The sequence below is a fragment of the Peromyscus maniculatus genome, chromosome 4 (assembly GCF_049852395.1).
Source record: "Peromyscus maniculatus bairdii isolate BWxNUB_F1_BW_parent chromosome 4, HU_Pman_BW_mat_3.1, whole genome shotgun sequence".
Lineage (NCBI taxonomy): Eukaryota > Metazoa > Chordata > Mammalia > Rodentia > Cricetidae > Peromyscus > Peromyscus maniculatus.
Window position 1 is genome coordinate 148,556,981 of NC_134855.1, and position 27,844 is coordinate 148,584,824.

Here is a 27,844-nt window from a genome sequence, read left to right on the forward strand (position 1 = left end):
CACAAAGACACACATACTTGCACATACACACATTTAAGCACATGGAGTTGTCAGGCACTCAACTACCTCTCATTCCTCACCTACCCCAACCCAGGCCACGGAATCCAAGGAAGTGAACCCAATCTCTGTCACATCCAAGGCTACTATTAAAACCGAGTTCTAGCTGGTCAACAGTGCCACATGCCTTTAATCCCAGCACTTGGGAGGCAGAGCCAGGCTGATCTCTGTGAGTTTGAGGCCAGCCTGGTCTACAGAGTGAGATCCAGGACAGGCACCAAAACTACACAGAGAAACCCTGTCTCTAAAAACCAGAGAGAAAGAAAAAACTGAGCTCTAACCATCCAAGAAATCAGCCACTAGGACTTAGCCTCTGTGGCCCTAACTTCACCCCAGCAGCTATGCTGAACCCCCCCCAAACCCCGTTCCTCTATTTAGCCTCATTACCTCTCCCCACACTGGTCCTTCTGCACACCCCACTGCTCCCCAGCAGAAAGGCTGCCTGGAGTCACAGAGTATCATACTCTATGTGGAAATCCAGTCCCATCCTAGAACTCCACACAAACTAAAGACGCTTGCAGGAGTCTGAGGGTGGTGGGAGATCATCACTGAATGAGAGGATCATAGGCAGCCAAGCTGTCCTTGGGAATATTTCTTAAACAATAACTCCAAGTGTCTTAGTCCAGCTCTTGCTGCTGTATTGGAATACCTGAAACTGGATAATTTATCGACAAAGAAAACTCACTTCTCACAGTTCTGAAAGCCAGAATCTAGTGAGGGTCTCATGCTGTGTCCTCGTACTGCAGAGGGCAAACAAGCAGATGCAAGTTAGGGAGCAAGAACAAATCAGGCCAGACATGGAGCTCCCTTTCAAGGCAAACGACCCCACTGCATGATAAGGGCACCCATGCAAACAGAGACCTAGCTCACCCCCAAGGCAAACGACCCCACTGCATGATAAGGGCACCCATGCAAACAGAGACCTAGCTCACCCCCAAGGCAAACTACCCCACTGCATGATAAGGGCACCCATGCAAACAGAGACATAGCTTCATCTCTCGGAGCTTCCACCTCTTAGTATTCTTACAACAAAAATTTCCGTGTGAGCTTCAGAGGGAATTCAAACTGGGGCATTGTGTCGGGCCTTGAGTTGGTGCTGATAGACAGCAAGACATGGACAGTCCCTGCTTACGTGGGTCTTACGCACTATGAGGACAAACTTTCTTCTAAAGCACAAATAAGTAGGGCAGGGGGATGCATGCCTGCAACCTCAATACAAGGGAGGCTGAGGAAGAAGGATCATAAGTTCAAGGCCGGCCTGGGCTACATAGACAGAGACCCTGGGGCTGAGCATGGTGAGAGGAGATGAGGAGGAGAGAATGAGAGGGGAGAGGGACAAGACAGAGAGGGGAGGAGGGGGAGAAAGAGGGTGCCTGTCTATAACAACAGCAATAATAATTAGAGAGGAAATAATGCACTAAAGGTGAGCAATACAAAGAGTCAAGAAAGGCAATTAGAGACTCACAGAAAAGCTGCAAGTGTGGCTCATGTGAACCACCTCTGGGCGCAGGAGACTGAAGCAGAGGCATTGCCACTAGTTTGAGGGTAACCTGGGCTACAGTGTGAGACTTTGACTCAGAAAAGCAACATAAAAGCACTAATGAACACAATTCTAGATCTAAGAAACACACCTGGTGCTGGGAATTAAAATTCATCTAAACCAAATCGACAGCACCACCCTCACATGGCTAGTGAGAGGATTTCAATGAAGCAATGTGTGTCAAGGACTCACTGTGTGGCTTGGACAATGTAAGTGCTATGTGTTGTTGGCCTTTTTATCACTATCAGTTATACAGAGAAACTAATAAGGGCGTCACAGGAAATGAGACCTAAAGATGAGTAAGGATTAAAGAGATGAAGAAGAAACAGTATGAACATGTGCAAAGGCCCTATGGCAGGTGGGAACATCCCAGCAACTAGAAAGACTCAAATGCTTAAGGAACAGGAAAGTGGCAGCTGTGTAGCATGAGACCAGAGGGTACAACAGGGACATGACAGTACAAGACCTTGAAGGCGGTAGTTAGCTGAACTCAGTGTTTCAACTCACTGGAGAAGAGTATGACTTACTGCCATAGCCATGGAGGACACATAAGATGGGAACTAATGCACCTGCCACATGGCTGGCCATTCCTGAACTGTGAGAGCATTCATCTTAATGCTGTGCTTGCCAAAGTCAGAAACATAATTCAAAAAACTAAAGCCAAAAAGTATGTTGGCTCCTATAACTGGGAAACTGGAGGGGTAGAGTATCAGAGTCACAGCCAAATTCAAGCAACACTGTCATCCAGTGACACTGGCATCAGAACTTCATCCATATCTCTGGCGTTTGATCTACCTGTCATATGTCAATGGTGTCACTGGATAGGCTGCCTTCTCCTAAAGGGGATTATTAGGGCTTTCTGGAGGAACAGAACTAACAGGATGAAGACACTTCAGTGTGGTAGTTTGAATGAGAATGGCTGTAGCTAGAGTTTTCCTGCCTTGCCCACAGTCAGGACAAATCTCTGTCACCCGCCAGTCCCACAGCCGCTCAGACCCAACCAAGTAAACACAGAGACTTATATTGCTTACAAACTGTATGGCCGTGGCAGGCTTCTTGTTAACTGTTCTTATATCTTAAATTAATCCATTTCCATAAATCTATACCTTGCCACGTGGCTCGTGGCTTACCAGCATCTTCACATGCTGCTTGTCCTGGCAGTGGCTGGCAGCCTCCTTCTGCCTTCCTGTTCTTTTATTTCTCCTCTGTTAGTCCCGCCTATACTTCCTGCCTAGCCACGACCAATCAGGTTTTATTTATTGACCAATCAGAGCAACTTGACATGCAGACCATCCCCCAGTACAGCCAAGTGCAGACCATCTCAGACACCTGCACTCAGGCCCATGGTCCTAATCATCCTCTATGCAAACCTGCTGGGTAACGCCACAAGGAACCCAAGAAGGGCTCCCACAGGACATACATTAACATCCCACAGCAAATGGCCCCATAGGCTCACAAATAGAGTGAAGAAATGTGACAAAGAGGCTTTATCAGGTTTGCTTACACAGTTCAAGCTGGAGTGCCCAATAATGCCTGGCTGCCTGCTGGAGAGGTTATGAACGGGATATCTGCTCCATTTCAAAGCTGGAGAACTCCACAGTCCCAAAGTGGCGCTGATGATCTGAAGGACTCCTGAAGAGCTGTGGGTTTCCAGTCCATGTTTGAAGGATGAAGAAAATATCAACGTAGGATGAGGGCAGCCACAGGGTAGATGCACTCACAGGCAGGAACAGAAAGCAGACAATGCCTTCACAAACCTGCACAGAAGCATGTCTTTCATTTGATTTCTGACCCAGTCAAGTTGATAGACAAGATTACCCATCACAGTGACCAAGATTCCATTCTGTCCTATTGTGTCATTTGAGGTCATACTCCAAAGATATCAGTGTCATCTATCAGGATACATCTAACAAAAGTCCCAGAAAACATCCTGACTATCCAGGCAGTATGGCCTGCTCACATTTGGGAGTTGGCAGTGAAGTCACTTCCCCAAAGCCATATGGGCTTATCAAGATACTAATAGACAAGGGATGGGTGGGTTCCTGAAAGACCAGATGCAGGGAGGGCCAGGACAGAGCACATGCCCATCTCTTTGGCTAAGCATCCATTTCTTGGAGCTGTAGAACTGAGATGACAGGAAGGCTGGTGACTTCCTGGGAGAAGCCATCCTCTCTTGGTTGACATGAACCTCTCAGTACTTCTCCTGGCTGAGGTCAACCTCATTTCTCTCCCTGGAATTCTATCTCCTGGAGCTTCTCCAGCACAGTCCATCAGTCCACTCATTCCAGGGATCATGGCTCCGCCCACGGCTCCCACCCTTCTCCTCAACACAAAATTAACTCAAGTATCTTCTCTCTCAAACAGACAAACAAAATCTCTTCTGGCTCTTACTTCCTTCTGTCCAGGCTTCTGGGGTATCTGAAGTTCTCCATTGTAACACTACTCAAAATGCAGTTCACAGATGGGTCTGACCACAAACTCATTATGACCTATGATAGCTAAAGGCAGAAATTGAGAACAAATGGTTAGGAGCCTTAATAGCCTTTTGATGAATTGACAATACAGCCACTGGATCTAACAGTAAAAAGCAGGCCTGCATTTGCATATCATTTAATAGACTTACAATACTAATGCATAGATGGAGGATACAGTGTGACAATTTGAAACATGTATACAATGTGTAATGATCTAATTAGGATAATCAGCATTTCTGGTCATTGATTTTTACTCTATTTTATCAAAGTATCAATCTGCAATAAGCTGAAAATTTAACATGCATATGGTTCCAGTTTGCTTTCTGTTGCTATAAGGAAGACCAACTTGGGGAAGAAAGAATTTCTTTTTGTTTACACTTTATGTTCCATCATCAGGAGAAGCTAGGGCAGGAAGGAACTCAAAGCAGGAATGCTAGGCAGGAACTGAAGCAGAAGCCACGGAGGAACACTGTCATGTTGCTTCCTTTGGCTTATTTGGCTACCTTTCTTAGGTAAGGAGGCCCTCCCGCCCAAGGACAGCACCTTGGGTGTGGTGGTATTGTGTTCCCCAAAATATTGTGCACCATAATAAACTTATCTGGGGTCAGAGACAGAACAGCCACTAGATACAAAGGCTAGAAACTGGTGGCATTCACACCTTTAATCCTAGCACTCCAGAGGCAGAAATTCCTCTGGATCTCTGTGAGTTCAAGGCCACATTGGAAATAGCCAGGCATGGTGACTCACACCTTTAATCCCAGAAAGTGAGCCTTTAATCCCAGGGAGTGAGGCAGAAAGATATATAAGGCGTGAGGACCAGAAACTAGAAGCATTTGGCTGGTTAAGCATTTAGGCATTCGAGCAGCAGTTCAGCTGAGAGCCACTGGGATGAGGACACAGAAGCTTCTAGTCTGAGGAAACAGGATCAGCTGAAGAACTGTTGAGGTGAGGAAGCTGTGGTTTGTTCTACTTCTCTGATCTTCCAGCATTCACCCCAATACCTGGCTCAGGTTTCATTTTATTAATAAGACCATTTAAGATTCCTGCTACACCTGAGAGACAATTATCAGTTGAGATTCTTTCTCCTCAGGGATGTCTAGCTTTGTACCAAGTTCACACAAACTAACGGTGGCACAAGCACACAGAGAGAGGAGGGATTGGTCCCTTCACATTAGTGGCTGGAGAAACACTGTCTCATAGAACACTCTAGTGTTATGATATATTCAATGTAAAATTAAAATTATAATGAGTTACTTAAGGAAGGGAATTGAACAGGAGAAGGGTAGGAGAATGTAGGGATCCATAACAACAACAACAAAACATTGGTGTGTCACTTTCTGAGGCTGAAAGACATGCATGCTTTATTAAAATCACTCTCTGCAGACTTAGTTTGGAACCTTAAGATCTGAAAAGAACTACAGCTCAAGAGCAGAACCCCCAAATTCATCTTCCAAGTGTCCTTCTTGGCATTCAATGGTAGTCACTAAATATTGGTTGAATAAACATGTTATCTAGTGCATCATTGTACCCACAATACCTGAAAGAAAGAGCTTATAGGAGGAAGTATTAATTTTGGTTCATAGTTTCAGATCACCATCATGAGGAAGGTAAAGTAAAACAGTTCATTGCCTCAGAGGCATAGGACAGAAGCTGCTCACATCATGGAGGTCCAGAAACAGAATGTCAAGAACCATGGGTTGGGTATAATAACTTCCAAAGGCTCACCCCTCCCCTCATGACCGCCTCCTTCCAGCTACATCCTAGCCCCTATGGAGTCTACAACCTACCAAAATAGGGCCAAAGCCCAAGAAGATGCATTCAAATCATGAGCCTGTTGACATTTCAGATTCAAACCATAACATCTAGATTGCCTCCTACATCAGGTATCTATTTCTGAATAACCAACACCCTCAACATTGGCTGAAAAGACTACCACTTCTCTCTCATGTGGAAAGAATATTCTCCCTTGGAGTCCCTCATGCAATTACAGCTACATGGTACCCAGGGCTATTGTCAAATGAAGATGGAGCTGGACATCCAAGATGGCGTCTTCACTCTCATGTTTGGCACCTCAGTTGGGGTGACTGAAATCAGTGAGGATCAGTCAGGCATCTCCCTCCATATGGCCTCTCCAGGTTTTTGCCTTGGGCTTCCTCACAGAATATCATCTTGAGATAAATACACATCCTGCCTGTTGGCTGCATAGGAACTGTATGTTCCCCTTATCAAGGGACATGTTCCTAAAAATGTAAGTAGTGGAGCTGGTTCTTTTACAGGCTATCCAGGCCCCCATGTGCCATAGTTCTTCCAGGCCCTATTGGTTGAAGTAATCATGAGGCCAGTCCTTCCATCTCTCAGTGAAGGAATAACAAATAATTTAAAACCGTTATCATCTGCCACTGTGTCTCTGGCAATTTGAGGGTTCCTAACTGGTGGAGATCTGATATCTGTTGTCATCACTTACCATGTACCCGGCTTGCTGTGCTCAGCACTGTGCATCTAGGATCTCACTTACTCCTCCCAACAGACGCTCAAGTAAAACAGTGAAGCTGAGGTGCCCAGAGCTTAAGTGGGTTGCCCAAGGTCTCACAAAGAATGAGCAGCAGAAATAGGACACAAACTCAAGCCCATTGAGTGGTGTAAAAGTCACACGCCCTAAATGTGGCTTGATTCACCCATCTCTTCTCCCACTAGAAGATTCACCTGGCTTGTCTAGTTTCCCATTATGAAGCCCGTTGGCCACTATCTCCCCCATGAATACTTTTTTTGTTTTTCTTTAAAGTGATGCCCTGACCAGTTGGTTGGAAATGGCTTGGCGGCTCAAGGACTGCAAATCATATTTCTGCAGGGACCCAAGAGGGACTGCCAGAGTACCTCTCAGCTCTGGCCAGGGTGAACGAGTAATTCGATTGAATCCACTCTTTGGCTCAGTTTCTTTTGCAAGTAGATTGAGCTCTGAGAAATCCATTCTTCAGCCACTAATACATCAGCTGGGAGCTCTGAGCCGTGATGGACGAGCTGGGCCATCAACAGAGGCCAGGATAGATGGGTGTCATTCATCACTGTGGGGAGTCAAAGGAGTCGTGAGTTACTCAGACTGTGGCACCTTCCGCCCCTCATTGGGGCCAGAGCCAGAGGCTAGGGGAGGCAGGGAGAGCTAAACAGACTTTTCTGGGAGACATGCCAACAGCCATGGGAACATTCTGTCTGAGCCACTCCAAAGTAACGAGATGTTTAATAGGGTTTGTTGCTGGGACAAGGAGCTTAGGAGAGGAGGCTGTTTGTAGATAAGGTCATGGGTTTTGGAAAATCATACTTACTTGAAAAGGCTTGGGTTTGGCTCTTCCTGGCTGTGAAGGTCAACTATGACATTGACCTCTAAGCAACTCCATTTCCTCATCTCCTCCCATGTACCCCACCTTCACCTTTTTCAACCCTTTGCAGATCAGCAGGACCTGTGGTAAAGTCTGTTTAATGGAACACATGGACGGGTACTAAATGTCCCTTCTGCCTATGGCTGGGAAAAAGCTTCCTTGACATTCTCTAGCATCTCTCTTCCTTCAACACACTGCCAAGAAACCTGATGTCAGATAGCAGATCTGCAGAATTCAAACAGCCTGGCTGGTTAAGCACCTGGAAGACAGATGCCATAGGGTGGCACAGACCCACAGCCACCATTAACACAGCAAGAGTTAAACCTTTGCTAGGCTGAGCCGTGGAGAAGAAGGCTTATCACTGCAGTGTAACCTAGCCTACTCCGACTAATACTCTATAGAAGAGGTTGGCGAGAGCCTTTTAAGCCAGGTGTTTTAACTTTATTCTTCTTTGTCTGGTTAACAATCCTTAAAAATGTGAGAAAGGGGGCTTTGGGTTGTAGCTCAACAGTAGAGCATAACATGCCTAGCACATACAAGGTTTATACTCCAGTAGAGAAAGAAAGACGAGAAGACAGACAGACAGAGAAGGGGCTGAGAAAACACTGTTAGCTCACAGAATTTACAAGTAATCCATAGGCTGGGTTTGTCAACCTTTCCTCTAAAATCATGAACTTTTGTAAAAATCAAGTGAGATGATGGACATAAACATATTTTAAATGTTCACTACTATTTTAAAAGGGATGATAGTAGTTGCATATAACTAGGAACTATTTACATCAGGTACTGTTACATGCGTTGACAACTATGCAGTGAGCCAAAACCAATATGAACTGCCATTTAGAAGGGGATGAGGTAGTGGAGGTGGAGGTGAAGGTAAAGGAGGAGATGGAAGTGGATATGGTGGGGGAAGTGGTAATAAAGTGGAGGTTTAGGAAGAGATGGAGGTGGAGTAAGTGGGAGAGGTGGATATGGATACAGGGGTCCGTGGGGGTAGCTGTGGAAGGGGTGGTGGTTGGTAGAGATGGTGAGGGTGGAGATGGTTGTGGTAGTAGAAGTGCAATCTATAAATTCCATGATAAACCCTCATAAAGCTCAGAGCTGCCTTGTTCATCTGAGTGTGGATAGCCTGTGGAGCCCATGTGGACCTTGGTCAGAATGATGTGTACGTTAAGCTAAGGTCAGCTTTGGACTCTGTAGCAATTAACAAACCATATTTACTGAAGGCTTCTTATGTGCCAGAAATGATCCTGTGTAATCTCATGACTATGTGAGCCAAGACTGCATTTCCCAGACAAGGAAACTGAGTCACACAGGAGTGATAAGTTTGCCCACAGCTACAGACTGAATAACTGGTGCCCTGGGCATCAGAAGCCAGCTGAGTCCAGAGTCAATGTGTTTGCCTGCTCCACCACACCATCTTCTCTTAAGAAGAAAAACCCATTAACTATGGGGCAGAAATCCTGCCCCAGGGAGGCTGCGTGGTTTTACCATTACACATTTTTTAATGCTTGAGGATTTTGATAAGGATGGTATGGAACTTATAGATTGCATTTAAACAGTGGTGAATCTGCCAGTCTGTGATTGTGAGCCATCCTCCCATGTCTTTCTGTCCCCTATAATTTCTTTCATTGCTGTTTCATAGATTTCAATGAACAGATCTTTCACTGATTTGGTTGTTTATACCATAGTATTTGGTTCCTTGTGATGTTATTGTAAGTGGAATTATATTCCTAATTTCCCTTTTACATAGTTAGTTGTTGGTGCATAGAGGATGCGACCAGGTTTTGTGTGTTTGTTTTGTATCCTGACATGTAATGGGCTTGCTAATTAGATTTTACAGGTTGCTGGGGCAACCTTCGGGCTTCCCACACAGAAAGTCACATCATCTTCAAATGCAGATCATTCCGCTTCTCTCTCTCTCTCTCTCTCTCTCTCTCTCTCTCTCTCTCTCTCTCTCTCTCTCTCTCTCTCTCTCTCTTCCTCCCTCCCTCCCTCCCTCCCTCCCTCTCTCTCTCTGGCTTCCATGCCCTCTGTTCATTCCTCTTGTCCAACTGCCCTGGCCACAGACTCCAGAAGTAGCCTGAGAAATGGAACAGACATCTTGCTCTCATCTCAGACCTTACAGGGAAATGCTTCTTTCTCTTCTTTTCCAAAGTGAGTGATGATTTTGTCATATATGGCCTTGATTATTTGAGCCTTAAAAAGCAACAGAAAAATATATAGAAAAAATATTAAAACTAAATTCTTTTTAAAGCTAAGCAAAATTGACAAATCATAGAGTAATAAAAAATAAAGAGAGAAATAAAATATAAATAAAACTCAAATAATTAAAGTTGTAAGTAAAAGAAAAAGAGTCATCACCAACACCATACATGGAAAAATACAGAAAAAAAAATGCTCTGGAGGGCTGTCTGCCAACAAATGGGAGAACTAAAAAGAAACTGTCATGTACCACACCATGCTTGAATCATGAAGAAGCAGAAACCAGTATAGATCCATAAATAAGGATCTGGAATCAGGGCCAGACATGGTAGCGCACACCTTTAATCCCAGCACTTGGAAGGCAGAAGCAGGTGAATTTACATGAGTTTGAGGCCAGCCTGGTCTACATAGTGAGTTCCAGTATATCCAGGGATATGTAGAGAGACCCTGACTCATAAAAAAAAAAAGAGTTGGAATCAGTAATTAAGAAACCTCAAAAAGCTGGGCATGGTGGAGCCCACCTGTCATGCCAGCACTTGGTAGGTGGAGGTAGCAGGATCAGGAGATAAAGACCAGCATCCTGTATACAACAGTGTGAGGCTAGCCTGGGCTATGACAAAGAGGGAGAGAAAGAGAGAGACAGGGAGGGAGAGAGAGTGAACACCAGGTAAAATGGAAATCACCTTGGTGCCTGCAATGTCCTTTGCTGTTCTCCATGACTGTCTCCTTAAAGTGGGGAGTGTGAGAGTATATGGTGAAGCAAAGCTCCTCACCACATGGTGGTCAGCAGCAGAGACTGGGGATCTGCAACAAACCAGCCCTTCCAGGACATTGCCCCAGCACTACTTCTTCCATCTAGGCCCCCTCTCCAAGTAGCCCATTAAGTTACAAACTTATCATTGGGCTAATCCATCAATGCTATCAGACCCTTCACAATTCAATCACCTCTCAAGGCTTCATCTCTGAATACTGCTGTGTCGAGGACTAAGGCTTAAATCCATGGGCTTAGGGGGCCATTTCATACTCATGAGAATATGATCTGTGTCCACCAAGCTCAGCACAGCACCTCAAATGTAACAGAAGCTCAATAAATATTTGTTGGCTTCATCAGCCACAGCAAGGAAACCTCCCAACAGGGTCTGCAAGCTCTCCATACCCACCCACCTAGCCTCACCTCACAATGTCCACTGTCCACTGAATCCCATGATCCCATCTCACACAGCCTCACTGGGTCACTCATATTTTACCTATAATATCACACCCCCACACCTAACTCCTGAGTTCCAAAGCAAAGAAAGTGTCCGCTGTGCCCCACGTCCTTGGGCATAGGACAGCACTCTGCACCTGGCAGGTGCACAGAAAAGGTTGATGACCATGCAAAACTCCACTTGGAAGTTTTATCACAAACAAGGTAGGCGGGACCAGCAGAAGCCAGTTGATGTCATCTCAAAGTCACAGGGAAAGATCTTTGATAAATCAAGTAGAATGCTGGGGAGTACAGAAGATAAATAACGTATTGATTTTCCAAGTAAAGGAAATGCTCAAATTCAATCCCAAGAAAAATTCTAGGTCTTATTAACTGGTCAGGATGCAACTAATTGTAAAAGAATGAGGCACTTACCAAGATCTAATGTACGTCCCCAGAGGGTGTCAGGTGTAATTATTCTAAGCTCCTTTTTGGTGAGATGCCTTGCCTATGCTCAGAACTGATACTGTCACTATTTTAGACAAGTATTCATTCAATAGATATTTCTAGATGAGTCACCATCTGCGGGCTCTGTGCTTGTACCATGGATGTGACATGAACAATCAGCAGAACCCATGTCCTTAGGAAGACTGAGTGATGTGTGGAGCAAGGACAACACACAGCTAAGTGACAAGTCTGGTATGACCCATGGTGGTGACTGCTCTGGAGAAGAAAGCAGGGTGAGGGAAGAGGACAGACTGGCAAGGTTAGAGCACTAAACATCTGGCTGGAGAAGGCACCAGAAGGGGACATCTGGAAAAAGGCTGAAGAGGTTTGGGGAGAGAGGCACCAGATTTCTAGAGCTGGAATCTACAGGCTAAGGAAGGAATATGTACTCAGAGCCAAGGTGCATACCTGCCTGCTGGCTGCATAAGGGATAGCAGGCCCTTGTGACTGAAGCAGAAAGAGGGAGGGGAGGGGTTTGGTAGGAGGTGAAGGAGGGAGGTACAGTACAAGAAGGCCTTGATCACATAGAACTGCTCACAACTTCCAACAAGCCCAGCCACAAAAGAATAGATAAGTAAACCGTAGATATTCTCACAGCATGGAATATTAAACAACAAAGAATATTAATGATGCTTACCCCACTGTGACAATATGTATGGGCTTCACAAACATTGAATGAAAGAAACAAGAATTTTATACTGTATGGCTGTGTTTATATAAAGTTTAAAAATAAACAAATTTAATCTATGCTATTAGATGCCAAGATAGTGGGAGATTTCATAGGGAGTGACCCTTATCCCATCTTGAAATTTTTGCACCTTGGGACAAGCCAGAACAAGCTCCTGAAGTAGCCATGGTTGCAAGTATACTCTGCTTTGCAAATTGCTAAAGAAGGGTGGCCTAACTCATGTTTCCATTTCTGCCCAAAATAATCATGTATTTTATAAGAGAGCCAACAGGGGGGTCTGAAGCCCTTCATAAGCAGGAGCCTATCATCATACCACACACTCTCCGAACTCTCATGTGTATCATTATCATCCAGAACTTTCAAGTTCATTGAGATCATTTTGATGGTTTCATATAAGTTATTGCTTAACCTTTGGTAGAAAAGACCTCCCCATCCAAATATAGCTATAAGAACATGACAAGAACCTATGGCCACCTGAAGAAACTTACCCATTCTGCATCACTCCCTGGTCAAGGCTCCATCAGCAACAGCCACTATCTGTAGGATGAGAGTCCTTTATCTGACAGACTCATGTACTCTGCATCTAGTCCTCAACACATCAGGGATTATTCCTATGAGAACTACGTTAGGCAGAACATTCGTAAGATGCTAGGCTACCATGTGGATATGGTTAGCACCACCTTCTGTGTTAGTTGCTTATCTCATTGCTGTTATGAAACACTTGACAGAAAGAAACTTGTGGTCTAAGGGGACACAGTCCATCATGAGAGGGAACACGTGATAGTGAGCAAATCAGGAAGTCAAGAAAAGTGAATGCTGGTACTCAAGTAGCTTCCTCCTTTTTCCCCTTGATTCAATTCATAATTGCATTTGCAGTATGTCTTCCCCCAATTAAACTTCTCTAGAAACACTCTCTAAAGCCAGCCAAACTGGGAAAGAAGATGAAACTGTCCTGTCTTTCATCCCAGAGAAGAATTCCTGAAAGAAATTCTCCATCACCTTCTACTGAAACTTCAGCATCCTTCAGCAGAATGGGATGCGGTAAGGGTAAAGTGGGAAAGGGATTGACTCTCTTCACCTGAGTCTCAACCCCAAAGAATACAGAAGGCCCAAGAGACATAGAGCCATTAGTAGTAAGAACACAGGTCCCTCCTTAGCACTACAGCTCAGGGCCACGTGTTAAGGAAAGATAAGACTCTGTACTCTGTACTCTAGGGGTATACCTATTAGAGGTCAATAGAGACCGAGGAACTCACATACATCCATGCTGGGGATAGATTAGGCTTACAGTTCCCTGAACCTCAGCAGGAGATAGGAGATAGGAGGAGAAGGAAGAAGAAGAGGAGCAGGAGGAGGAGGAGAAGGAGGAGGAGAAGGGAGGAGGAGGAGAAGGAGAGGAGAGAAGAGAATGCTGAGGCTGGCCTCTGCTATGGACCTGGCCCCAAAGTGGGAAGGTCAGCTATCCCAGTATTCAGTGAGCAAGAAGAACAGCAAATTCAGGCTACTCAGTCTGGATCAATAGCTACACAGGTTTGATCCAGAGAAGGCGCTAGACAGGAACCAGAGGCAGAGGAAACAGTCCAATAGGATAGAGAAGTGACATGTGAGGGCCAGAGTAGGACTGCATTACTCAACACCCCATAATATTTGCTGGTTCTGTTAACTAGTAAGTTTTGATTAAGCCGGAGGAACCCTGCCATCAGTAGGTCACTGCAGAAAACTGACCTGGACGTCATTAGGTCGCCCAGCCAAAGGACTGGGAAACAACAGCAGTGGCTCCCCAGATGTGTCTGCTCATAAGGGGAGCCAGGCTTTGTGATATTTACCAAGTCCAGCAGAGCTTCAGAAAATGCCAGTGACCCATTTCAGGACATCAACCTGGTCCTTCACACCTCATCACTGGGGGCTGTGTGAACACTCCACTACACCTCATCACCTGGGGCTGTGATGTGAACACTCCACTACACCTCATCACCTGGGGCTGTGGTGTGAACACTCCACTACACCTCATCACCTGGGGCTGTGGTGTGAACACTCCACTACACCTCATCACCTGGGGCTGTGGTGTGAACACTCCACTCCACCTCATCACCTGGGGCTGTGTGAACACTCCACTCCACCTCATCACCTGGGGGCTATGTGAACACTCCACTATACCTCATCACCTGGGGCTGTGGTGTGAACACTCCACTACACCTCATCACCTGGGGCTGTGGTGTGAACACTCCACTACACCTCATCACCTGGGGCTGTGGTGTGAACACTCCACTACACCTCATCACTGGGGGCTGTGTGAACACTCTACTACACTTCATCACCTGGGGCTGTGGTGTGAACACTCCACTATACCTCATCACCTGGGGCTGTGGTGTGAACACTCCACTACACCTCATCACTGGGGGCTGTGTGAACACTCCACTACACCTCATCACCTGGGGCTGTGGTGTGAACACTCCACTACACCTCATCACTGGGGGCTGTGTGAACACTCCACTACACCTCATCACCTGGGGCTGTGGTGTGAACACTCCACTACACCTCATCACTGGGGGCTGTGTGAACACTCCACTACACCTCATCACCTGGGGCTGTGGTGTGAACACTCCACTACACCTCATCACTGGGGGCTGTGTGAACACTCCACTACACCTCATCACTGGGGGCTGTGTGAACACTCCACTACACCTCATCACCTGGGGCTGTGGTGTGAACACTCCACTACACCTCATCACTGGGGGCTGTGTGAACACTCCACTCCACCTCATCACTGGGGGCTATGTGAACACTCCACTACACCTCATCACCTGGGGCTGTGGTGTGAACACTCCACTACACCTCATCACTGGGGGCTGTGTGAACACTCCACTACACCTCATCACTGGGGGCTGTGGTGTGAACACTCCACTACACCTCATCACTGGGGGCTGTGGTGTGAACACTCCACTACACCTCATCACTGGGGGCTGTGGTGTGAACACTCCACTACACCTCATCACCTGGGGCTATGGTGTGAACACTCTACTTGGCGATTGAACATTCCTGTATCAGTTACATGTCCAATTGTTGTGACATAATACACCAGACAAAAGCGACGTAAGGAAGGGAATGTTTGTTTGGGCTCACAGTTTGGGGTGACTCATCATGAGAGAAGACATGGCTGTGGATGTGTGAGGTGTCAAGTCATGCAGTGCCCACTATCTGGAACCAGAGAGAGAGAAACACCAGTGCTCAGTTTACTTCTCTTTATTCAGTCTGGGACCCTAACCCATGGGATGACACCAACCACAATCTGAGTTTCCCACCTCAATTAACTCAATCTAGAAACTCCCCAAGATGTGTCTATAGGTTTGCCTCCTGGATGATTTCAGACACTGTCAAGTTGACAGCGAAGATTCCACCATCACATCCGCCGAGGGAGCCGGTCGGTCACTAGAGAGATGGGCTGCATCTGTGTGCCGCGGGGAGGATTCCTACAGAAGGCATCATGCCAAAAGTGGGTGGAGAACACGCAACCCTTTCACCATCCTTCAGAGCTACCCTGCCTGTGCCTCTCATTCAAGTCCAGCCAGTCTGGCATCTCAGCACATGGTCACCGTCACAGAATAGCCCAGAGAAGGCTGCCCTCCACCCACCTGGTTATTCTTTAAAATCCACTCCTATCTTTCATCTCAACTCTAGGACATTTCGAAAGCTCAGGGAGACTTTTCCACATCGGTTGTTTTTGACTATGCTTTCCCAGCTGCCCATTCCAAAAGGAAACCCCAAGACCCCTCGGGATGTACCCTGGACACCAGGATTTAAGTTCGAGGCTACTCTCCGAGACAGTGGGCTGCTGCGTGTCATTTTTCTGCATGTGAAGTTTTTTTTCTTAATCCTAACAAAGGCTCTCTTCTGCAGTGGCGCATGCTGAGACCTCACAATGCTTGCTGTCGGAGAGGGCTGATTACCCAACTCCATTTATCAAAGTGTCACTTCTCTGACAGGCCCTAATAAATATCCTGCCAGAGACCCCGCACCTGGCAGCCGCGCCACTCGGCAACACGCCGCTAACCTAATTTGCTAATTGCTGCTTTCCCCATTAATTTTAGTCCTGTCTTGTTTGGTGTTGACATGGAGGGAAAAGGAATAGGGTGGAAAAAACAGACAAGAAAGAAAATATCTCGGGGTCCCCCAGCATCCATCCCTCCCTCTCACCCCTCCTCAGGCTCACACCTAAATACCAACTTTCACTCTCTTCCTACACTGCGGCCCAGGGGAGATGAAGCATTCAAAGGTGCAGTGGTCTTATTTCCCAAACCAAAAACCCGGACAGCTGTCTGTCAATGAAACAGAATGTTCAAAAGTGGGATGGACATGGTTAATGTAGATAAAAAATTTCACTATCCTAGCCAATAGTGTTGCCATGAAGTTAGGGAAGAAATTAGACAGGGTATGAAAGAGTTGGCAAGGACAGTGCACCAATCCTCACCAGTGGCCACATCCCTATGCTCTCAGGTCTCTCCTTCCAGCCCTCCCAACATCTTCTCTCCTATGGTCTCACACTAAGCAATGATGTCCAAGATAGAACCAAAGTCTGCTGAGAACAGACTTGCCATCCAAGACTGCCATCGCCTGCTCTTTAACTCCTCCCCAAGGACTCAAATGATGGACAGCTTCACTGAGTGTTGTTGGGTTAAAGATCCTTAGAGTTAAACCCATTGGATTTAAAGACCCATTGATGCGAAGGCAGGAGTAAAAAAAGACTAGCCAGTACAAAGAAAGACAAAGATACAATTGCTTTGTCTGAGATGACAAAAGTTTCTGTCTTTAAACAGTGAATGGCTGTATCAGTCTCAAGGGATCCACTGATGACCTCTTTCAATATCTAGGTAGATGGAAACCTTGAGAATTCAGCAAGTGGTCCCACATTGGACAGAGGGAAAGACTCCACAGTCTACTCATCTTGAGTACTTCCTTACTCTAGATTTCATGATAAGGAAAGCACACCAAGCAGGTTAGTCCTGGGTTAAGGTGGTCTTTAATCTTTAGTATGACTGAAATGGTGCATGCTAATAGAAACCAAAATCCCTCAATGCTACATCAGACCAAGACAGCCACCCAATAACATCAGGACATTTTGTGGTTCCCTACACCCCCATGGGACTGTGTTGCACTTAGAGGGATTTGTTTCTTGTGTGCATCTGAGAAGCTCTTTCTGAGTCACTAGCCATGCACCACCTTAGCCCTTCCTAACCACTGTCTCAGAATTTACCTAGCGAATCACAGAGACACAGGCATTTATTTCTGTTCTTTTTTTTTTCCTTTCCACAACACTGTGGTAAATAGTCCTGCACCTGTATCTATGTGTACTTGTCTAGTTAGGACCCTAGGATGGATGCTAGAGGTAGAAGCACCAATTTACACTTGAGAAAGGCAGGGAAGCCAGGAGGCACCAATTTAAATGACATGCGAATTTCAAGCATAAATAAGCTTTCTCACACTGTGAAAAGGCTCACAAATGTCCATGTATCTCTCATGTCATAAGAGTTTACTTCCCTTCTACCTCAAAATAATCAGCTGTTTTTATTTTTAATCACTATCAACTGTAACAAATTATTTTATTTGCATTTCTTAGGTTATTTGTGAAATTAATTTTTTGCTTATAGAACATTTAGATTGGAATTTTTAAAAAGCTCTCCTCAGTCTTTGAACATTTTTATATTAGATTGTTTGTCCTTTTCTTATTAATTTAAAGATTTTTATAGGTTAGAGATAACACTTCTTCACCATGTACACATTCTTCATACATCCTTCCTACCATGACAATTTTGCTGTTTCTCTACAGTACATAAAGACCAGATGCATGGTGAACATCCCATAGTGGGTCTGTGTTACTGAAGAGACTCACAGCTGATCAAAGTGCTGAGAACAAGTATCATTGAATGTTCCTCCTTAAGTGGGACATTGCTGTCACCCTCTCCAAGTTCAGACAAATGGGTAGAGCACTGCAGAATACTGTCTCCTGGGCATGACATAGCCATTGCGCTCATAAACTCACAGCAGCTGAAATCACCAGCACAAGACTGGACTCATCAAGGGAGAAGGGAGGTGCTCCTAAGGCCCCACCCCTTCTTAAAGATCTATTGGCAACTGATGGTTGCTGATGAAGACAGACATTTTCTTCAGTAGGGTAGCCACTGGTCAGTCACCCATGCACTTGCTAAGAAGTCCTCAAACATGTCCTGTAAGAAACATAAATTTAACGAATTGCTTCACCAAAAATCAAAAGAAGAAACAAAGATTAGTGCCAATGGGGAAATATAATCAAGATATATTAATGCTTGTATGAAAATGCCACAATGAAGCCCATTATTATCTGTAGTTACTAATAAAAACATTTAAAAACATCTTCCTATCATGAAACTTAAAATAATGAGTCGCTCAAGATAATTAGGACTTTATATATTCGTTCTCTCCAGTGTGGGACACACACACCCAGCCCAAGACCCAGAGCTTCCAGGCAGCAAGGAGGAGGAGGAGGTGATCTTTGGAGCTCTTGAGAGTGAGACTGACCTAAAGTCCACCCCTCCCTCTGCCTGTCTCATGTGTATCTATGGCTCCCAAGGACCTGACAACCAGGAAGGATCTGACAGGGCCTGTGGCAAAAAGAATGCTCAGATACAAGGCCACATGGAGAGGGGGATCACAGCCTCAGCTTCTATCGACACAGTGAGCTCTTGGAAGCTAATGAATACCATAGCCTCCCTCAGACTTTCTACTGCTGGCCAAGAGCAAGAGGACCAGGGAGTCTATAGCTGTGTTCTATCAGAGTCATCCTCTTGGAGGGCAGAGAGGGCCTAATGAGGATCAGAAGGGGCCATCAGGAGATGTCCACATCCACTATTACATTTCCAGAATCTGTAGGTCCTTACTTAACATTTACCAAACTACTGAAACCCAACGTATATAAAGAAGAATGGCTGTGTAAATTTGGCCCACTTCATTCTATTAACCTTTACCTAAAGCAGAGTTATGACCTCTCTTCCTGATGACTGCTTTTTGCTAGCTCTGTCCCTTTAAAGTGTGTAGCCTGGATGGAGTCTGACTAGACAAATCAACAGCATTCTCCCTGTAACCTCTCTTAGTTCCACCTATTGGGAACATACCACACAGTCCCCTTCCTCTGAGACAAAACTCCTACATATGATTACATTAGCTATTGAATATATAGTATAAATTGAGTTCTAAGACCTGCTCCAACTCTGAGTCCTTCTCAACAATGCTTTTGGCCCTCACTTCCAATCTCTTGGATATGACAGGTGAAACAACCTATTGACCACTCTCTGCTAGGTGTATCTTAGACTTGAGAAGTGATTAATAGAAGCAGAAATCCAAGTACATAATGATAAAGAAAATATTTCTGTGGTGTGAGTAGCCACCAGACATCTACCTAAAAGGCTCTTTATGAGGAGTCCTAGTCAGCTTTCACTATCATTTGACACAGCCTAGAGACACCTGAAAAGGGAATATTAGTTGAGGAATTGCCCATGTCAGAATGGCCTGTGGGCATTTCTGTGGAGTATCATCTTGATTGTTAATTGGTGTGGAGATCCCAGCCCACTGTGGGTGGCACCATTCCCTTGGCAAGTGGGCCCAGGCTGTCTTAAAAACCTAACTAAGCATGGGTCTGAAAACAAGCCAGAGGATAAACCACAAGGAGCATTACTCCATGGCTTCTGTTTCAAATTCCTGATGGGGTTCCTGTCTTGACTTCCCTCAGTGATGGACTATGACCTGGAAGTGTAAACCAAATAAACTCTTTCCTCCCCTAAGTTGCTTTTTGTCTTAGAATTTGTCACAGCAACAGAATAAAACAAGAACATAAGGGTTAAATAATAATATAAATGAAATGCAAGGCATGGTGCCAGACTCATGGTAAGACCTCAGCCTGCTATGGGCTACAAAGTTGCCTGTCTAGTCAATAAGCAAAAGTGTTCCCTCTGAGTGACAGGGAAGGCAAACCATACCTATGGGGCCAGCTGAACAGACCTGTTGAATTCCCCATTAGAATAAGCCCACAATTCATAGGCTGGGCAGAAGTTGGCATGCTAGATTAAGAGGTAGAAAGAAACTGAGGTAGTGCCCTCAACTGGCACCTAGCATGAGCTGTGCAACAAGACACTCACTGACCCTGTGTGAGCTTCATGCATCAGCCTGTTCCCTGAGCTTCATTTTTCCCCAGAAAAAAACTGTTTGCACAAACTGACTAAGGGGCTGAACCTCAGTTTCTCTGCCCGGAGCCCAGCATATGAGTCAAGGGACCAGATTGCTGACTTTCTCATGGTTGGGTAGATTTCATTACTGTATCTTTAGTACTGCAAATATGAGTTATCCACATACTTTAGACTATTCTAGTAGTCATGTTTAAAAAAGGGTTTTAAAACGTAAAATTAACTTTGATAATATATTTTATTTAGTCCAATATGCATAGTCTTATTTTTTTTCATTTAAAAATTATGTGTGGTGTATGTGAGCGTGTGAGTGTGTGTCAGTGGAGATTATTGGTAGACAGCCCAGGCAAGGGTTCAATGGACTTGGGCAGGGCCCCTGCAGGAACTGCCCCAGACTCCATGCATCCAAATAGCCCCAGAGCTGGCCTCAGATGGCCCCAGAACCCCCAGGAGGGACATGCTGCCCACACCCTAGCCATTAAACTCTGCTGAGATTCTTTTAGATGGCTACAGTTGAACAAAATATTGCCCTGTTCCCAACTCAGTTAAAAGGGCCTAGTAAAGAATAATGGCAGGGATGCTCACAGCCAGAAGCCGCTCCTCATGGCCCTTTAAGCGAGATTTACAGCCGGCATTTAGCAGTGGCCCTGGAACGCTTGCTGGCACCGATCAGTGAGAAGCAAGTGTGAGGCACCTCCCTGGGCCAGCAGACAGACCATCTTTCATCCCAGGCAGTAAGGTCTGTCCCTAGCACTGTGCTCTTGGATTCCCAGACTCTTTACCCAGGTGTCTTGTCCCTATGTCTAGATGACCTAGAAATCTGCACAGATAAGTGTTCAAGTAGATTGGGGAAAGACACTGTTTGGGGATAAAATGCTAAATATCCAGATTACTCCTAAGAATCACCTCTGATCCTGCAACCTGTACTTAAGAGAGAGGTGGATCAGCACCACGGACAGCGGCAGCAGCAGGGCCCCTACCATTCTGGCCTCTGACCATTTTGGAATCTAAGTGCATGGACATAACGCCTTGGTTAGGCTTAGGATAGGCTAGGAAACTAGTTGTTGATTGATGGCGGGGGTTGGGAAATTAGAAGTTTGGGAGGATAAGAATTAAAACTTCAGAGTGAAGAAGTGAGGGTCAAAAAGGAGGGTGTGAAAAAAAGTGCTTCAGCCCCATCGTGGATGGCTGACAAAAGGGAAGAAGAAAACATGGGCTTTGGTATTTAATACTCAGGAGTGAAACATCTTGGTGCTTATATTTTCTGAGCACTTTAAATCCATTTGTTCATGGGCTCCTCAGGATTTTCTGGGAGGAAATTAGAATTTTTACTGTGCTATATAAAAGGTAACCAAGGCTCAGAAAGGAGACATAATTGGCCTGACACCACAGTGTGAGGACACAGTAGTACCCCAGAGAACAGGCGTATGCTGCCTGCTGCATGACCAAGACTCATCACCCTCTGGATCCTAGTGACACACAGAAAACTTTAGGGAGTCAGACATCAAGGCTCCCAGAAAAGAGACAGAAAAAAAAAAATCCATCAACAAAATCCCTCTAAGGATGAAGAAGGCCAGTGCATGACGAGCCAAGCAAAGCTAATGGAACTATAACCAGGGGGGGAAAAGCAGAATTTGACCACTTTAATGTATGCCAGATTCTCCCTAAACTGGAGACACAAAGGTTGAGTTTTAAATGACAGTGTTTTTTTTTTTTTTACTTCATCAAATTGATCACATTGGTTTCATTTACCCCGCCTCCTGCACTCCTGACAGACATCACTAATCAATCTCAGAATCCTTCTGATTCCCAGTTTAGTCTTTTCAAGTGGCTGACTCCAAACAGTCAAGGATAGCATGTAGAGTAAAAACTAGACCATCTCTAGTTTGAACAGTGAGGGTTTATGAGTAACTGTGCAGTGTCTTTCTGTCACAAGAGAAGAGGCCCAAGCATGGAGAACACCATACTAATAAGACTCAGAAAGGACCAGGTCACTATTCAAAGTCCTTCCTCTATGCTTGGAACACGGGAACAGAAGGGAAGGAAAGAAGAAACAAGGCTTAGGGTACATCAGCAATCCAGAGGGAGGAAAGCTAGGCTGGGGACTTAGCAGGAGCCAGACAACCCCTGCTTGTCAGGCTCTCCCCCACAGCCTCTGCCCAGGGTCCTGTTTTTGTAACCCAGCACTCTTTGAGCAGCATGGAGAGCCCCAAGAAGGTCAAAAGCTGGAGGATCCTTTCCTACTCTAAACACTACTTCAAGAAGACAAGGGCCCCAAGATGCCCTGGGCCTCAGATATCGTCCATGTTTATCTCTGGGCCTTTTGCTCAAGCCCAGGTAGATACCTTCCACTGAGCCTCCCTTCCCTAGACCAATGATTAGAAACTGCCCCATAGACACACCAGGGGAACTATGACGACTGCCCAACCTCAGACCGATTAGTTAGCCTTGGCCTGAAGACATCAGAGCTGCCAAAATTTACTCAGAGCCCCACAGTCAGTGCTGTGAGGTGACGTCCAGTCCAAAGCTGAGACAGGCAGCCAGCCTGCCAGCTGCTTGCCCTCCAAACCCCATCCCCCCAGCCTGGCATGTTCCCTAAGGCAGAGGGTCCACCAAATAAAAACAGGCGGCCAGAGTTCAGGGCCCGCTGGCGTTCTCCCAGTGAGCACCTTTTGTTCCTGGCTCAGAGCTGTTAATTAAAGAGCTGTGATTAATGAGGAAGCACTCCTGGTCCCCATCTAGGAGAAGAGGTCCTGGGGATGCTGACTTTGCTGGAGGAATCTGCAGTCAGTTTCCAACTGGAACTATTTATAGTCCAGGCTCTGAGAGGGTTGGGAGGAAGATGCCCTCCCTCCTCCTTGCCTTCTCTACTTCCCTCGCCTCCCCCACCACATCCTGATGGAATATGGAGGTAGGGATATTTATTGAGCAAAAACTTTTAAAGGAGTAACTCTCATCACACATGCACTGACATGAACTCCCAGGGCCTTCGTTGCCTAGACCTGTATTCACTAAATGCCTGCTGAACACTGGCTCCAGGCTGGGTATCAGATACCTATCGGCTAGTAGCTGCACAGCCCTGTTCTGAAGGAGTTCATTGTCCAGGATGTCCTTCCAGAAGGACCTGACCAGCAGGTAAACAACCGTAAGTAGAGAAGCCAGTGTTCTACAGGAGAAACTAGGGCTCCATGGGCATGTTGGAAAAAGGATCAGTCTCCCTGCAAGGCTAATGCATGAGTTAGCATAACTATTGCTATGATGAAATACCATGACCAAAGCAACTTGGGGAGGAAAGGGTTAATTTGACTTACATTTCCTGAATCATAGTCTATTGAACTCAAACCAGGTGGAAATCTAGAGGCAAGAGCTGATGCAGAGGCCACGAAAGGGGTGCTGCTTACTGGCTTGCTTCTCATGGTTTGTTCAGCCTACTTTCTTATAGAACCCAGCACCATCCACAATGAGCTAAAGCCCTCCCTCATCACTAAGTTTAAAAGAAATGCCCTACAGGCTTGCCTACAGCCCAATCTTATGGAGGTGTTTTCTCGGTTGAGGTTCCCTTCTCTCATACGTCTTAAACTTTTATCAATTTGACATAAAACTAGACAGGACAGCTAACTACTGACCTAGAGGTCATTAGCAGCCTCATCTCTAACAAGGAGACTGAGGCCCAGACATAGTGAGGGACGTTAAGTTCCATAAATTGTGTGGAAGATTCCAGATTCTAAATCAAGCATGACAGAGACCATTGTGCCTTTACAATCCCATTTCTTCCTGCAGTTTCCACTCCCCTCTGAGGTTGCACACAGCCATGCAGTTGAGTTCCACTCAGTGCTGCAACAGACTCCCATGGATGGCCCCCACTAGCCTTTCCAAGCCCTGTCCTTAAAGCTCTGACTTATGAAATCCAGGTGATCTTGAAAGGCAGGAGTCAAAGGCACAGAGGATCTGTCAGTCTGGATCCCTGAATGGCTATGTGGAGAAGAACCTCTCCTGACTCTGCCACCAACTGACCTAGTGTGAGGGAGAATAAACTTCAGCGTGCTGAGCATCTGAGACACCAGTGTTCACCTGTTGCAGCAGCTCCCTCACTGTGATGGAGAATCTCAATTATCAACTTCATGAGCTCTAGAATCACCTGGGAATGGGCCTCTGGGCATGCCTGGGGTGGGGGTATGGATTAAGTTCGATGAGGTGCAGAGACTCACCTACTGAGGGTGGTACTGTCTCCTGGGCTGGGATCCTGAACTCTATAAAAAGGAGAAAATGAGCTGAGCACGAGGATTCTCTCTCTCTCTCTCTCTCTCTCTCTCTCTCTCTCTCTCTCTCTCTCTCTCTCCACACACACACACACACACACTATCTCACACACTATCACTATCTCACACACACTCTATCTCTCTGTCTCTGTCTCTCTCACATACACCTCTCTCTCACACACACACACTCTGTCTCTGTCTGTGTCTGTCTAACTCTGTCTCTCTGTCTCTCTGTCTCTCTGTCTCTCTGTCTCTCTCTGTGTGTCTCTCTGTCTCTCTCTCTCTGTCTCTGTCTCTGTCTCTCTCTCTCTCTCTGTCTCTCTCTCTCTCTCTCCTCCCTGACTGTGGATACAGTATGACAAGCTGCTTCAGTTTCCTGCCACCTTGACTCCCCCGCCATGATGGACTGTGACCTTGAACTGTGAACCAGTGTAGACCCTTTCTCCCTTGCTTTTGTCAGGGTATTTTATCACAGTAACAGAGAGAGGAATTAAAACATCTCAGATCAGCCAGCTCCAAGCCCGTGCTTTATCTACTGCCCTCAGAAAGCCTTGGTGACCCCTGCTAAACTAAAACTCAGAGGCCAAGAGTTCTCTGAAATAAAAAGGGTGATTGAGCCATTGTGGGAATTGGATCAGGAAACAGAAAGGGCCAGGACCTGGGTTGCAGCTTCACTGCGGCCACCAGCAGGGTTGGAAAGCAATGGGGACTGTGCCCCCGAGTCTGGGGAACAGGAATGGTCCTGGAGGGAACTTTGGAGAAGGGAGGCTAAGTTGGTGACAGTAAATTCACACTGGTTCTTAGTAACATAGCGGGAAAGTCTGGAGTGAGGTCGGATGGTTGATCTTGACTGTCAACTTGATGCATGAAGGGATGCTAAGAAACTAACAGGGCACATGGCTAGTGTATCTGTGAGGGCTTCAGAGGGACTATCACCCAGGTCAGTGAACTAAGAAGAGGCAGGAGGAGCAAGCCTGCCATTCATGAAAGCTAGGGTCTTCTTAAACTAGTGTGGCTTTGCTAATATTATGGCCTGTGAATGTCACACCGTAGTTTCTTCTGCTTTTGAACATAGATTCCTACTACCAACTGTCCAGGGATGCTCCAGGCCCGCAGCCTCATTGGCCCTTTGTTAATCCATCTGGTTCTGGAGCTCCCAGCTTCTTGGGCTAAGGAGCCACTAGTTTCTCTGGCTGTCTCCTTTTATCTCGTGTGTGTGTGTGTGTGTGTGTGTGTGTGTGTGTGTGTGTGTGTGTGTGTGTGTGTGTGTGATTCCTTTCCCTTCTGGACTTTAATACAAGGGGCAAAGTTTGGAAGAGGTGAGCCACTGATTAAGAGGAAGCTTGGTACTCCAGAGCTGGCTAGGCTGGATGGCTGAGGCTTTTCCATACACAGATCACATGGGTACCTGGTGTCCAATAAGCTGAGGTCAGAGTCAGGTTTTCAATACATTCCTGTCACAGTTCATCCACCCTCTCCTCTCTCCATTCTCCACCCCTTATTAGTTTAACTCAGGACATCTCAGAACCTTTCTCTGGTACTCCTTAAAACATTTCTGCAGTGAGTGCAATTATGAGTGAATAACAAAGATGCCCAATGTCCGACCCAGACACCTTTTCAATCAGGATATAGATCACTGAGAATCAGCCCTAAAGTATCCCAAAATCCTAATCCTCTCACGGAACCAAGATGGGCCCTCCCTGGACTAGGGCAGTAGGGGATGTTAATCCAGGCTTTTCTAGATGAACAGAATTATAAAGCACACACATAAAATTATAAAAGTACTTTTTTCCCTTAGATTACACAGTTGGAATCTAGCTACTCAAACAATGGCTCTCTGCACACTGGAGAGGCAGCAAATTCTCTGTCCAGAAGATAGACCCTCAGAACAAGGAGAATCAATGACATAGTCTTCATGTGGAGACTGTAGATCTGGAGGTTGAGTGGCACACACCTTCACTCTTTTGCTAAGGAGACAGAAGCAAGCAAGGGTATGTGAGTTCAAGGCCAGCCTGATCTGCATAGTGAGTTTCAGGACAGCCCAGCTGCAAAGGCAGACCCTGTCTCAGAAAACCAAACAAATGAGGCCTGGAAGCTTCCAAAGCTGTGAATGTAAATCCACAGCAAAAGGCTGAAGAAGCCAGAGTTGGAGGTCAACAGCTGGTGACAGGCACAACAGCCACTTAGAGTGGTGCTCGCATGTGTCCTGGCACTTTTTCTTCCTTTTATATTCCACTGGAGCCCCAGCCTACTGGATGGTGCTGTCCACATGCAGGGCAGGTCTTTCTTCCTCGGTGGTTTTTCCACATGCCAACCCTCTCCATAACTACAAACACACCCAGAAGTATGTTTTTCTAAGCAACACGTCTCTCAACCCAATCAAGTTGGCAGCCAACATGAAACACCACAAGTGGGGTCCAGCAGAAGATGCTGAGGTCTTCCTGGAACCAGCTGGAAGAGAGGGTAGGGATTGCCCCCAGAGACAGCTAAAGCCTGTACTATGATCTGGAGACACAGAGGAGGGGGGGCAGACTGAGAAGAGCTGGCCCACACCCTGGGTCTCAGCCACTGCTCCGTGAGTCCATAAAGGCACATGGCACAGTGTCTGCCACACAGATGACAAATCAGCTTCTCGAAGTGGGAAAGTCTCAAGGACGACAGAACGGCTTCAAGTCACTGACGATGTCAGGCTGCCGACTCAGGAACCCAGAACCACCTGCACAGCCAGACATCTCAGTATCCAACTAACTAATGATCGCTATGGATGAAGACAATTTTAATGGGACTTTTCATTATCTGTAACAAAGGCATTTTAGCCCATCTGTAAGGCAGACATGTAACATTTCTGTAGTCCTCTTTCTCAGGCGTGAATTAAGAACAAACATTTTTCAAAAAAGATGTAGCTAATGGGACAACCAAAATGACCAAATTTCCATGAGGACTACATGAGCCTGCATGGGAGAGGCTCAAAATGAGCAGTTTCTCAAGCTGTTTCTCTCTATTCTGAGGTGAGTACCGTAGGAGTTCATTTTATTTGAGTGCTTCTCACGTCATTTGGAGATATCAACCCTTTGTGTTTACTCAAAGCCCTACGTCCCAGAGGGACATACCATGACAACAGTCTCCAAGCCCAGCAGGTTTCTAAGGAAGGTGAGTCACAGGCAGCCCTGTGTGGCCTCACAAGCTTCACAGTGGTGGAGCTGATGGTATAAGTCTGAGGGAGATGAACAGCTCATTTCCAGGCAATGGCAAGTGACTTAGGGGACTCAAGACCCGATGGAGGCAGAGAAGCCAGCTCTTGCTCTAAGGATGAAAGGTGTGACCCTCTCCCCAGCACCCAAAAT